The 15448-nt window shown below is 38.5% G+C and overlaps 1 long non-coding RNA gene across 1 annotated transcript in view; it reads right to left on the minus strand.

The window, feature by feature from the left end:
- Positions 1-6870: 6870 nt before the first annotated feature.
- The window catches only part of LOC119714628 (uncharacterized), a 52091-nt gene continuing 43513 nt past the window's right edge, over positions 6871-15448 (minus strand). The window contains exons 2-3 of the long non-coding RNA XR_005261984.2: positions 11545-11676; positions 6871-7310 (exon numbers count right to left, since the gene is read on the minus strand). This is a non-coding gene — a long non-coding RNA (uncharacterized lncRNA). The remainder of the gene's footprint in view (positions 7311-11544; positions 11677-15448) is intronic.

Consider the following 15448-nt stretch of genomic DNA (forward strand, 5'->3'; position numbering starts at 1 on the left):
GCTAAAATCCTACCTAAGCTCAGAGTAGCAGCAAAAAATTTTTAGATAGGTAATTGATATTGATTCTAGCAGCAACTATTCACTTGAGCGTGTAAGAAGCAAACAGCAGCAGGAGCAAACTGCTTTTTCTTTTAATGTTTTCTGACTGTAAGTAGAAATCTATGTGTTCACCCACAGATTTAATATCCATTTATCCCATCCCAATGAGTTATCAACACTATAATAAAAATAAAAAGAAAAGTAGTAGTCCAAAACAGGAGTTCTGCAATTCCCATCTTTCTGGCTTTGCCATTATATACTGCTATCTTCTGATTTGTGAAAGCTCCAGTTAATAAGGTAGGCAATACAATAACTTTCATTCTATTTCCTTTGTGATAGCAAATGCTCTCCAGAAGTATTCATATTGCAAAGGTGGTGACTTTTAACATTTTAGAAGTACATAACCGTTACACAGGGGAAGATTCATATCTGTATTCATGTTCTCAGGCTCCCTTGAGAGCCCCAGCTGTCCTTGTATGCATTGGCTGCACTGCAAATGCGAGAGGGAATACACTGGGAATAGCACATCATTTGGCTTTGATTTGGAGCCTTGCCAGAAGGAGTAGGCCTGGGATTTCTGCAGTTTGAGAAGTACAGAGAGAGAATTGGATATTTACAGCCCTTGGATGAATGCTCATTCTTATTCCATGAAGGACTGTACTGAATTTACAGAAAGATAAGCCCATCTGATCCAACTGTTGGTACTTAGGGGAACGCCTGAAAAATTTATTCTGTCAGGATGGCTAAAATGTATTAGAATATTTATGGATTGATGTATTTTATTCAGTCGTGTTTCTCAATGGAATAAGCATGAACATTTACAAGATTTAAAGGACACTTGCAAAGCTAAATCTTGACCTTTTGCTAAACCTTTTCACAGCTGCAGGTACCATGAGGTACTTCTGAAAGAAAGACCATGAATGCTCAAGCATGTGTTACACAACAAGGCACACTGTATCTCTGAGACTACAAATATGAAATTTACAGATTGTAAGCATACACAATGATTTGACATTAATTATTCTGATTTGGAACTCCTTCTCTCTCTCTCTCTCTCTCTCTCTCATAACGAAGATGATCAAGGGGCTGAAGCACCTACGAAGAAAGCCTGACAGAGCTGGTAATGTTCAGCCTAAAGAACAGAAAGCTTTGGGATGACCTCAATGTGGGTTTTCAGTACTTAAAGGGGACTTATAAAAATGATAGAGGGTGCCTCTGCTCAATCAGATGACAGGACAAGGGAGAATGGTTTTAAACTAAAATAGGGGAGATTTAGATTAGAGGTTAGGAGGAAATTCTTTACTCAGAAGGTGTTGAGGCACTGGAACAGGTTGCCCAGAGAGGTGGTGGATGCCCCATCCCTGGAGGTGTTCAAGGTCAGGCTGGAGCAATCAAATTTGTGCACCCTCAGTAAGTCTGCAGATGACACCAAGCTAGGTGTGTGTGTTGATCTGCTTGAGGGTAGGAAGACTCTGCAGGAGGATCAGGATAGGCTGCACCAATGGGCTGAGGTCAACTGTATGAAGTTCAACAAGGCCAAGTGCCGGGTCCTGCACCTGGGGTGCAATAACCCCAAGCAGAACTACAGGCTGGGAGATGAGTGGTTGGAGAGCTGCCAGGTAGAGAAGGACCTGGGAGTGATGGTGGACAGTCGGCTGAATATGAGCCAGCAGTGTGCTCAGGTGGCCAAGAAGGCCAACAGCATCCTGGCTTGCATAAGAAACAGTGTGACCAGCAGGGCTAGGGAAGTGATTGTCCCCCTGTACTTGGCTCTGGTGAGGCTGCATCTTGAGTACTGTGTTCAGTTTTGGGCCCCTCGCTACAAGAAGGACATCGAGGTGCTTGAGAGGGTCCAGAGAAGGGCAACCAAGCTGGTGAGGGGTCTGGAGAACAAGTCCTACGAGGAGCGGCTGAGGGAGCTGGGCTTGTTCAGCCTGGAGAAGAGGAGGCTCAGGGGCGACCTTATTGCTCTTTACAGATACCTTAAAGGAGGCTGTAGTGAGGTGGGGGTTGGCCTGTTCTCCCACGTGCCGGGTGACAGGACGAGGGGGAATGGGCTTAAGTTGCGCCAGGGGAGTTTTAGGTTGGATCTTAGGAAGAACTTCTTTACCAAAGGGGTTGTTAGACACTGGAATGGGCTGGCCAGGGAAGTGGTGGAGTCACCATCCCTGGAAGTCTTTAAAAGACGTTTAGATGTAGAGCTTAGGGATATGGTTTAGTGGGGACTGTTAGTGTTAGGTCAGAGGTTGGACTCGATGATCTTGATGTTTCTTCCAACCTAGAAGTTCTGTGATTCTGTGATTCTGTGTAATCTGATCTGGTGGGTGGCGTCCCTGCCTATGTCAGGGGTTTTGGAACTGGATGATCTTTAAGGTCCCTTCCACCCTGAGCCATTCTATGATTTTATGATTCTATACACATATCCTTGGAAGTTATTTCCTGTAAAAGAATAATTAATCTGATGGTCAAGTCAACATTTTTACAGTATAAGTTTAATAAGCCAAGATATTTTTACACTGTTTATGGGAAAATGGGGCCTAATTGAAATGATATATTTAGCTGATTCTTTCTGAAGAACATTTTGTCTCACTCTGTTGGTTTTATGTGGCAAGGTTTTAGTAATGGGGGTTCTGCAGGGGTGACCTTTGTGAGAAGAGTCCAGGGTTTGCCCCATGTCAGACACAGCTGATTGCAAAGACAGAGATTGAAGAGTGAGAAAAATATGAGAAAAACAACCCTGTAGACACCAAGGTCAGCAAAGAAGGAGGGGGAGAAGGTGCTCCAGGTGATGGAGTAGAAGTTCCCCTGCAGCCTGTAGAGAAGACCATGATGGAGAATGTTTTCCCACCACCACCCATGAAGGATAATGTTCACACAGTGATCACTGACACCTGTGGAGGACCTCATGGAGCAGGCTGACATGCCCTGAAAGAAGCTGCAGTTCATGGAGAGACCATGCAGAAGCAGGCTACTGGAAGGAATTGCAGCTCATGAAGGATCCCATGAAGGAGCAGTGTGTTCCTGAACAATGGCACCATGTGGAAAAAACACATGACAGAGCAGTTCGTGAAGAGCTGCAGCCCATGGAAAGGACCAATGTTGAGCAGTTCATGAAAGACTATATCCCCTGGGAGGGAGTCTACACTGGAGCAGACAAAGAGTGTGACAAATAAAGAGTGGCAGAGACAAAGATTTATGAACAGACTGCAACATCCATTCCCCATCCCTCTGCACCACTTGGGGTGGGGGAGGACGTAGAAGAATGTAGAATGAAGTTGAACCTGGGAAGAAGGGGTGGGAAAGAGGGAAAGGTGTTTTTAGATTGTTTTAAGTTTTCAGTATTCTGTCTGTTATTAATTGGAAATAAATTAAATTAATCTTCCCCAAGTGGAGCCTGTTTTGCCTTGGACAGTAAGTCTCCCTGTGCTTATCTCTACCCATGAGTTTTTCAGCCCATTTTATCCACCTGTCTTTGCTGTAGCATGGTCAGCATGGGACAGTCAGACAAGGTTAACCCACCACAAACATTTTTTTCACATCTCAAATGTATGGGGATATATAAAATATAAATATAAATAGTACAGAAATTATAGGTGATTATTTTGAAAATATTTCAATAATTTTTAGTCTTATTAATCTTTTGCCCTGTATTATAAAGAAACAACACTACCATGTGCTACAACAAGCACAAAACAGATTTGTTCAAAAGTACTTCTACATATAAGGGAAGATGCCATAACAGTATACTATTGAGTATGAATAGGTCCCCTCCTTTCTTCCTTACTCTTCTTTCTTCTCTCCCTTTTTGTTACGCTTTCTCAATTTAAGTAATTCTGAACAACATAAATCTCAACAAATCTAAACATAAATCTCTCAACACCCATTTCAGGAAAGGAAGCACTGTTTCAATTTCATAGAGACAGCAAAGCATAAATGTGAAGTCCAGGGTCACAGAGGAAGTTTGTGGCTCAGCTGAGTTATCAGCTGAGCATGTTTTTTTTTCTGAGTTTCAGATGAGTACTTCATTCACAACACATTTCAGCCTCCTAATAAAGATTTGTCACCAGTAAGTAAAATTCTACTAGCAGCTGGACTTATAAAGAATTTCTTCACTTTGCAAATGATGGTAACATTTAAAAGAAGTTTCAGGGATCTGCATATGAAAACTTGAGAATCACTACTTACAGAAGAATATACACCTGTAAATCATCAGCCACAAAGAAATTCAATGGGTAGTATTAAAATTAATCAAGAAAAAATCATTAGGATTAATTAAATTTTTCATTAATTAAATTTGTTTAATTTAAATTTAATTAAATTTAAATTTATTTAATTAAATTTTATTTTTTTTCTCTGAGCATAACATACCAACTCTGTCCAACTTCTTGACAAGACCTTTTCTCCCTTATAGCTGTTTGTGCCAGACATAGGTAGCAGATAAGCTTTATGTTATGTGAAGGCAGAAAATAGCTCAGGCAGCAGACAGAGCTATGATGGGGCTGAGGCAGGCTCATCAGACACCAGCTGGACAGCCCTGCAATACACTGCAGCTCCACTCTGGCATATTCCAGAAATGGCATATCAAGAACCTTGGCACTGAGGATGCTCGAGAAGAGTATAACAGGCTCACAAATGCTTAGTAGCTATTCCTCATGTGAAAACACAAACCAGGAAAACAGTTGTGTCTGCTGAGGCAGATTCCCATTCAGGAAACAGAAGTGACCTTTTCCTAGAGGTCTAGCTGGCAATCAGACCTTTAGCTCTGGGGATCAAGAAACACAAAAAAGGGAGAAACATGCTAAGAAAAGCAATATGCAGTTTTACTAGGGTATCCCAAAGGCAAAGTATCCCAAAGTTTGACTAGGGTATCCCAAAGGCAAAGTGCAGTTATTGTTTTTTAAAATCTCTTCATATATAAACTAAACTCAAATCATGCCCCCAGGCATATGAGACTACAAGTAGTATCATGTTAAAAGGAGAGAAAAGTAAAATGTGTCATATTTTTGTCCTGCATTAATAGCAGACAGACAAACTGAGATTGTGTTGTATTCTGTCAAAGCTTCAAGTTTTGAGATATATTAATGTCCTGATTTCAGTTAGAACAAAATTAATTTTCTTAGAAAATTCTTCTAAGGAACCAGCACCTGGTTCCTTAACTGCTTTCAAAGGGAGTTGTGGGTGGTGCCCAGAATCTCTTCAAATTTATGACTGTAATTACAGAAAGCAAATTAATCCCATGTTTCTATTCATTTGCTCTGTGTGAAGAGCATAGAGCTTAAGAGCACATAAGGAAGAGAGTGAAAACAACAAAGGAGTAAGGTTATTATTTTAAGGTAAGTCAATTAAGTTTCCAAAATATCTTCCAGAAACTAACACAGGTCCTCCATAGATGGAGATCTTTTTACTTAAGAATATTTCTTTCTTCTTTTTGCTTATAAAAATGAATTAATTAAGAGAAAACAACCTTAAATGAAATACCTGAGAATGCAGGTAAAGATTAGGAGACCCTACACCATTAAATTCCGAGACATAACTTCCAACCATTAAAATGGTCCCATTATAAATCATAATTTATGTCTGAAATAGAACCAAAGTTTAAGCTTCAAGAGTTTGGCCATTCTGGGTGGAGAACTCTGTTTAGGGCTTCCAACAGATGTTCAACTCTTACAAGCTGGTTACTCAGAAACTGGGTGGGGAGGAAAGAAAGAGCATGTGATTTATATTTGTATGAGAATCAGGGCAACTTATTTTTGAATACTTTTTAATTTGGCTGACATGCAAATTTCCTCAGTTCTCAGTATTTTTCCTCAGTACAAAATTTTCTAAGTACAAAACCATAAATCCGTATTTAATCTGAGAAATCAAGCAGGATACATAGTTTATATGTCACTCATACAAATTCAACAGAAAGACCAGTTTATTTGTTCTAATAAACATGCCTAACTTGTATCTTATGAGTTATATACTTTCTTTCTCCTTCAGCAGACTCACTGATGACTCTACAGATGCCCAGTACCTACACAATGATTACACACAGATAAAACCAGGAGAAACCTGTTATTTGAAAATGGAGGTCAACCATTTGGTTGTTTCAGCTTGTTAGTTTGATTTTAAACAAAAACTGTATTCTTTCATCTCCTCACCTCACCTCACAGTTACAATTGCAGATTTCATGTGAAAGAAACATTTTCCAGTCTAATTTTCAAGGGCAAAATGGCTGTGATAACATCCAGAGCAATGTGGGTGATATAAGGAAAATTGAAGACAAAAATGTCAGTGTGTTGTTAACAACGAGATGGTTGATAGTACTGAATTTTGTTTTTGCACATAGGCTGAAAGGAGAAAGTTACTATGTTAGCATCATGTTTCAATAAAGACAAGCCTCCAGGGAAACAGCTCAAGTACACAAAGAAGCAAGAAGCAAAATGTGCTGGAACCCTCTTGAAGGGGGGAGACAGAAATATGCTGTTTCCATGCTGACTTGGCTTCCTTTTAGGATAATGTGAAAATATACCTCTGTTTTGGCCAACACCATTCCAACACCATTCCAGACCAAAAATACATATTCAGTCTGCCAGTGTAGTATACCCTGCTACTGAATACCTTCTTCACTTATTTTCAGACTTAATAGCCTCACTGACATATGTAGCCTGGAAACTTTTCAAAGCATAAAAATATAAAGAATTGCAATACCAAATCTATGACCAGAGTTACATGGCTCATCAGAATATTCATACTGAAAGTAAAAAAAGTAAGCAAAAGCACCAATAGAATGTAAATATATGTCTCTAGTACAAGCACAAAGAGGAAATGAAGACAGAGATAACAGAGTACATTTAGCATATGTGCTTTTGTTTAATGTACAAATACTACAGTTAGAGATGAACTGCAAAATATAAAAGTATGTGTATAAGTGTTGTGAATCAGAGAAGTACTGAAAATATCTGAGGTCACCAAAGTCTCTGAAAACTACTTACTAACAATGTTTTAACACACACATGCACATAAAAAGATCAACACAAAGACAGTGTTTGAGGAATTGTTTTGTTTTGCATTTTTTAATGTTCATGCTAAAATGGAAAAACTTCGAATGGTAAGTTAATGAATCTGTAAATTTTTTTTGTCAGCAGAAATGATATTACTGGGGAAAAGCTCACCCAGAAATTCTTACTATATTCATTATGTGCAGACTTCATTTCAGGAAACAGGCTTTATATTCTTCTTTCGACTATAAGCTCAAGTAAATCTCTTGGGTGCTTCAGCTTTCTCATCTGCAAAGAGACATGATTAACTTGTTTTATGTGGTAGCTGAGCCAGTGACGCAGAGCGATACATAAAGACAAAGTGTTATTACACAAGTACAAAAAAAAATATGTTTTGAAAATTCATTTGGCTAGAGGTAAATTGATGTTTATTATGATTTACATCTAGTAAGACTATTGATGTAACCCCAATAGTAGAACTACACTGTTAGGGAGAAAATTATCATATAATCATAGAATGGTTTGAGTTGGAAGGGACTTTAAAGATCATCTATTTCCAATTTGAAAATTTAAATGAATACCTAAAATGTGAGTAAGCAGTTACATAATCAGGAAAAAGCAAGTCTTCTTTCAAATACCACTTTAATCAATTATTTGTAAATTGGTTGTTGAAACTATTTAGAAATATTTTTCTTTTCATTTTTACATTATTAGAATATATAGGGTTAAGCAGAAGAAACATATTGCATAGGATTTCACTATGATCTATAGACTGTGAGGTGCGACTCAGATTTTCAATTATGAATGAAAAGTAGAGAATAAGATTAACTTATGTATGTCTACAAATTGAAGGGGCTGCATATTTACAGGAACTCGTGATAATAAACCATTTCAATTGGAGCTGCACCTTGGAGAATGTGGGATCCAATTCAAAATACAATGAACACATAATTTAAGGTGTAGATGATGTATAGGTGCTAAAATAACAGTTCAAAACATAAGTGACATAAGTATTACAAAACTGCACATAAGTCAGCTGTGTCACACTGTTGAAGAAGAGAAGACAAATACATGAAATATGTAGTAAAAGCAGTTTTACTCCTAAGGCATTAAGTAATTCTTCAAACCTGTTGGTATCTGCTGCTTCCCAAAGCATTTTGGTTTTGAATGCTACATTTCAGGAAGATATTAATCAGCTGAAGAGAACCCAGAGATTAGCACTGAGAAGCAGCACAGGTCTAGAAAATCTGATTGATGAAGACACATAAAAAGCATTGTGGTATGAGACATCAGTCTTCAAATGTCTTTAAACTAGTTATAAAGAAGAAAACTATTTTCCTTGTCATTTATGTTAAGGGCAGAGAATAACCTGCTGAAATAGAAGAAGGAAGATCAAGATTAGATTCAATGAAGCACGATATCAATGGAAGTGAATGCCAATGAAAAATATTTGATTTCAATCCTTGCAGCCTTTACAAATATATAGATAGATAGATACTGATTTGAGGTGGGGAATGGTCATTACAATATCTCGATGCCACATCTAGCAAAAAGCAAAGCATTTAACACTGTCTCCCATGATATCCTTGTCATTAAATTGGAGAGGAATGGATTTGATGGATTTAATTCCTTACTCGGTTGGTAAGGAATTGGCTGGATGATCATGCTCAAGCCATTGTGGTCAATGGCTTGATGTCCAGGTGGAGACCATTCACAAGTGGTGTTCCCCAGTGGTCAGTACTGGAACCAGTGCTGTCTACTATCTTTGTCAGTGACATGGGCAGAGGGATTGAGTGCAACCTCAGTAAGTCTGCTGATAACACCAAGCTGTGTGGTGTGGTTGACGTACTGGAGAGAAGGGATGCCATCCAGAGGAACAGGCTTGACAGGCTTGAGAGCTGGGCCTGTGCAAACCTTATGAGGTTCAATAAGGTCAAGTGCAAGGTCCTGCATCTGGGTCAGGACATTCCCAAGTACAAATTGAGGCTGAGCAGGGAATGGATCGAGAGCAACCCTGACTAGAAGGACCTGAGGGTGTTGGTTGACAAGAAGCTCTGCACAAGATAACCATGTGTGTTTGCAGCCCATAAAGTCAACCATATCCTGGACTGCATCAAAAGAAGCATGGCCAGCAGGTCTAGGGAGGTGATTCTCCACCTCTACATGTACTCTGCTCTCATGAGATCCCACCTGAAGTACCGTGTTCAGCTATGGGGCCCCCCAGAGCAAAAGAAGGGCATGAACCTATTAGAACAAGTTCAGAGGAGGGCCACAAAGATGATCAAGGGGGTTGTAGCACTTCCCTTATGAAGACAGACTGAAGGAGTTCAGGTTGTTCAGTCTGGAGAAGAAAAGGCTCCCGGGAGAACTTATAGCAATTTTCCAATACTTAAAGTGGGCCTACAGAAAAGCTGGAGAGGGACTCTTCTGGGAGTGATGGTGGACAGTCGGCTGAATATGAGCCAGCAGTGTGCTCAGGTGGCCAAGAAGGCCAACAGCATCCTGGCTTGTATCAGAAACAGTGTGACCAGCAGGGCTAGGGAGGTGATCGTCCCCCTGTACTCAGCTCTGGTGAGGCCACACCTTGAGTATTGTGTTCAGTTTTGGGCCCCTCGCTACAAGAAGGACATCGAGGTACTTGAGCGGGTCCAAAGAAGGGCAACCAAGCTGGTGAGGGGTCTGGAGAACAAGTCCTACGAGGAGCGGCTGAGGGAGCTGGGCTTGTTCAGCCTGGAGAAGAGGAGGCTCAGGGGCGACCTTATTGCTCTTTACAGATACCTTAAAGGAGGCTGTAGTGAGGTGGGGGTTGGCCTGTTCTCCCACGTGCCTGGTGACAGGATGAGGGGGAATGGGCTTAAGTTGCGCCAGGGGAGTTTTAGGTTGGATCTTAGGAAGAACTTCTTTACTGAAAGGGTTGTTAGACACTGGAATGGGCTGGCCAGGGAAGTGGTGGAGTCACCATCCCTGGAAGTCTTTAAAAGACGTTTAGATGTAGAGCTTAGGGATATGGTTTAGTGGGGACTGTTAGTGTTAGGTCAGAGGTTGGACTCGATGATCTTGAGGTCTCTTCCAACCTAGAAATTCTGTGTGATTCTGTGATTCTTTTACTGGGACTGTAGTGATAGGACAAGGAATAATGGCTTTAAACTAAAAGTAGGTTTAGATTAGGTACAAGGAATAAATTCTTCACTCAGAGGGTGGTGAGGCACTGGCACAGGTTGCCCAGAGAAGCTGTGGATGCCCCATTCCTGGAAGTGTTCAAAGCCAGGTTGGATGGGGCTTTGAGCAACCTGGTCGAGTGGGTCGAGTGTCCCTTCCCACGTCAGGGAGGTTGGAGTTATATGATCACTTACATCCCAAACCATGCTATGATTCTATGAGCCTATGATCTATGCTCAGTGATTTCTGTGTTTATTATAAACAGAGAGAACTGTAAAGCTGAATTAACTCTATTGAAATCATCTGAGTTACTATAGCTGAAGGTGAAAGCATAAACTGTCCTAAAATAACTTTAAAAAACAAAACAAAAATACTGTTTGTTTGTTTTGTTTTGTTTTTCTATTTGTTCAGTCCTCTCAATTTCATTGGTACCTTTGCTACAAACACATCCTTCCAGCTGTTCTGTGCTACTTTCTTTCTCTTGTTTTGAGCAAGCAGCAATAATTTCTTGGCATATGCTGCACACCTGGAAAAAACTTGAGGGTTTTGCTGCATTACACACCTGCAAATAGTTGACAGTTTTTATCTCCCAGCAATCTCCAGGAGAATGACAATAATCAGTGACAGTTTCACCTGCAATTTCAACTCTTTCCTGACACCATGTGTTTTGGAACTGAGGCACCTGAAGCACAACCTGCCTGCTGCTCACTGGGGCAGCAGGCCAAGAAGCCATCACCCAGGGGTACTCCATGGATTTCTCCATGGTTTGCTACAAAGGCTGCTCAGTGTACAATGTGACTTTAAAAAAAATTCTCAGGGTGTCAGTGATATCTTTTACTTTGAATCTGTTAGGTATGGAGATTAGGTATGGGTATGGAGAACCACATATGGAGAATGAGAACCATAAAGTGTGTCATAAGTTCCACCATATGTGGAACCATACAGAGAATGGTGTGGAGAACCATACCATACCATGGTATGGAGAACCATCCTCTCTTCAGAACACTTTTCTGTGAATTTCAGGAAAACAGTGCTGGTTTAAATACAAATCTGATGGAAAAAAGACCTAGTAAAATTTCCATTTAAAAGCTCAGAATTTCATAATCAGAGATAAAGACTCTTTTCTAGTTTGTTTTGTTTTGTTTTCCATTTTTTCCCATATGGTTCCCATATTAAACTCAAAGAAGAGAAAAAAACAGAAAAGGTTGTGATGGTAGCTATTTCTATGTGTTAAAGCAAATTTCAAGAGGGATTTATAATGGAAAGGTTAAAATTATTTGTTGCCAAGAAATCACTGTAAAATCATCCGAAAGCATTTCAGACAGAAAATAATTTAATTTATTAACAGCAAATCTACATTCACCCAAATTCCATTGTCTAAATAAGAGGTGAAAGGGCAGTGTAGGAGGATCTCACTGAAATGACAGCAATGTTACACAGCCTCAAATAATTACTCCAATTCAAAACTCCTTTGTTCCAAGTGATGATTTTCTTCCTGTAATGATGGCAGAGTTAATAATCATTGTCTAGATTTTTATTTGGTAAGTTGAAAGGAATGATTTTATTAGCAAAGCAGTCTTGCTATGCTTTTAAAATGCCAATTTTGAGAGAATCTCATGTATACTATTCCATTAAAAGGCAGGTTGGACTGCCTTATTATTCTTATATGAAAAAAAAAATAAATCTATGTCCCAATTGACATGCTATAGCTAATAAATCTATTTTTAAGAGATTAAATTACTGCATCTGATCAACAACACAGCATCAGAGAGAAAGAGAAATGATTGCAGCATACATTCTGGGTCCTATTCTTCCTATCTACGGCACATAACATTTGCTATTGTCATACTAGCTTTGAAAACTTTTACAATTGTAAATTTAATTAGTAAAGTTCTTTTCTGAAATGAAGCTAGCTTGACTGATACCTTCTTATTTAATATAATACTTTGTGTATTCATTTCATAGTTGTTTACTATTCACATCCACAGTCAAGCTTTTCCCTTTTGCAAATACATTTATTGACAGGCATCAAGAAGCATCATTTTTAGTATATACTGACAATGAAACAACTTTGCTAGCCAAGAGTATGCAACATGTTGTGATTTTTTTTTTCCCTAGAATGAACTTACCATTGCATTGTGTATGCTGTTATTTCAGAAAGTTTTCTTTCTTTAGTAAAAAAAATAATAATCTTGGGACAATTGTTGAACAGTTCATTACCATTTTTTCCCCTACTCTCTAGGAGAGTTAAGACTTCTTGACCAAATTACGTTTGTTTATTATAAAGGAGAGATGAGATATTGTTCTGCTAGAAAGAATTAAGTAACCATAACCTTTTCTATATTTGTAACATTTCTTAATGGAAGGGACCCACACAGAAATATAATAAAGACATGGTTTCATACCACCCAGTGGGTGATAGTGGTTGTAGGGGATGGTCCAGATGATCTTAGAGGTCTTTTCCAACCTTAATAATTCTATTATTCTGTGTTTCCATATTAGCTTGATAGCCCATTTTATCTAATTAAATAGTTATTCAACAGAATTAAAATGTTTTCTCATTTATTAAATCACACCACCATTTTTCTGTCTTAGACCCGTCTGCCAGTCACTTGCAACTTTATTAAATTTAAGCTGTTGAGGTAAGAATTTCCATATGGATTATACCTATTATTATATCTTGGCTTTATTAACTTTGTGAAGATTTTTAATCATTTTAAAGAACAAGACCAAGGGGAAAATGCACTGCTAATTCCTTAATGAATTTTTTCCTTTGTTTGTTTGTTTGGAATGTGGCTTACCCTTACACCCTGAAGAAACTTGAAATTAAGTTAGAAGCCCTCTCCAAGCATCAGACATTCTTTCTGCTGTTTTGAGGCAAAATTTGTTTCAAAGGGAAAAGTTCATGGACAAGATAGACAAGAGTTGTTTTAGAAATTAATTCCCTGGTATGTGCTCACTTCACAGCTAAGAACAGAATTCAGGGTCTTGGTTTTTTTTATCTTATTTTCTGACAGTTTCATCCTTTCATTAAGGCCCACAGAACAAATTACTGCCTACTGCTCTATCAGCTGCTCTGTTAGCTCAGGTGACAGAAGTTTATGTGGTGCATCAAAAGCCCCAGTAACACTGATTATTCACATGGCTATCAGTATAATTCAATATTAAAACAAAAATTATAAAAATAGTAAAAAAAAAAAAAAGTAAAAAAAGTAAAAAAAATAGTAAAAAAAAAAAAAAGAGGCAAAATTAAATTCATTGTATATGAGAGGACATTTCTTTACTGTGAGGGTGACAGAGCACTAGAACAGGTTGCCCAGAGAAATTATGGAGGAGTCTCCTTCTCTAGAGATATTCAAAACCCACTTGGATGCCATCCTGTGCAAAGTGCTCTAGGTGATCCTGTTTAGCAGGAGGGTTGGACTAGGTGATATTCAGAGGTCCCTTCCAACCTCAGCCTTTCTGTGATTCTATGAAGATGAGAAGTGCCACAATCAAGACTGTGTTTATAAATATAATTCAGCCCCTTCTGTACATTATGACATTTTTTTTTTTTAATTTTTTCTTCCCTGCAGAATTTCAGGAAAACAGAAGGGACCAGGCTGAAAAATGAAACATGATGTAGGAATGATGGGGCAATGAAGGAGACTCTTGCCTCAAGGTGCCCTAGTTCATTTGTAGCAGGAAGTAGTAGACATTGAAGACTGCTGGAGATGATCACTGTAATTGTATATTCCTTATTTTCTGAGTGTCTGTCTTAAGACATCTGCAACTTAAGTTGCAGAGCTGCTGTATACTCACGGCTGCATATGAAGTCAATGGAAACTGCTGAAATATGTGAAAGCTATGCAATATTAGAGACAGATGAGACAAATCCCAAGTGCTTCAAGCTAAACAACTTAAAAGTAATAGTTCTTTAGACAATAACGTCTGTGACTCTCAATCCCCATCTATATAAAAAAGATACAAACGAAGTCTTTTCTCACAGTGTTGTCAGAACACAGACATTATTGTTTATGAACCACTCATCTGTGAATATGAACCCCAAAGTAAAATCTACAAGGAAAACCAGTTTGGCCACTGCGGAGGTAAAAAATGTTCATCCAAACTCCTCGTGGCAGTGTTCATTAGGGCAGCATTGTGAATTCTGCACAAACTCTATGCTGCATACGTGGGGAGAAGCAGCAAAAATAAGATGGGATTTCAAAACATAATCAGAATGTCTGCAAATGAAGACAACCTCTACTTTGATTCTAGCATCATCTAAGTAGAAAGTAATTTAATGTACAATATAATAGGTGTTATACTAACACAAACTTATTATTTTATGTACAAATTGTATGAAGATAATGTTATACATCAAAAAGTTTTCTTATTTTTGAGGATTAGCCTTAATAGTAGATTATTGTTGCAGGGAACACCTAAGAAAGAAAAGTCCAGTCTTGGGAGAGTGAGAAACCATTCAACACTCAAACCACACCTCTATAAAAAGGTTGGAAGGTGATGGGATTGTTTTTCCATTTCTTTCTTCTCTATTAATGTTGCTGTATTCATGAAGATTACTGGACAAGTAGATGAAATATGCCCACTCTTTCACATCACAAAGCTTACTCTTATCAAAAGTTCTTTCTGAATGCAGTTAAATGGTTATTTTTTAGTTGATACATGTCAGTTCAAAACAGAACACACAGAGAGGCATACTTAGCATTCATATCAATGTATTATTTGTCACACTTTCTTAAAGTGTATACTGACTCTCATTTAGATGCATATGTCTATTATGTCAGACCCAGGCTCTCTCTTATTTCATAAAGAATGTCAGAATCATTTTGATGAAAAGGTTGGTTTGCTTCCTTTCTTACAGTTTTTCTTTTCTTCTATTTCATCATTCATGGTGAAACACAGCAAAAAAGTGTTAACAACATCCAGCAGTCCCAGTGATGAGGATCATGTATGTACAAAGACACATGTTCATTTTGTTATTACACAGTTTTAGGTCTCCTGAAAAGTGCATATTACAAAAAACATCTGAGAAATGTTGACAGCTAGCAAATACTCTGAAACATTGACAGAGAGAAACAATATACATTAATTGAAATGCATCTGTATGTCATGCATATAGTCAGACCATTGGAGCCCTGCTATCCAGTGTTCTTCTCAAAGAAACCCACTCCCTATGAGTTTGCATTATACAATTCCCACAATAGCTTTTCTAATTAAACAAACCACTTTACACCCTTAACAGAGTACTTGCATTGTGCACTAAA

Source organism: Anas platyrhynchos, chromosome 1 (assembly GCF_047663525.1).
Source record: "Anas platyrhynchos isolate ZD024472 breed Pekin duck chromosome 1, IASCAAS_PekinDuck_T2T, whole genome shotgun sequence".
NCBI classification, from domain to species: domain Eukaryota; kingdom Metazoa; phylum Chordata; class Aves; order Anseriformes; family Anatidae; genus Anas; species Anas platyrhynchos.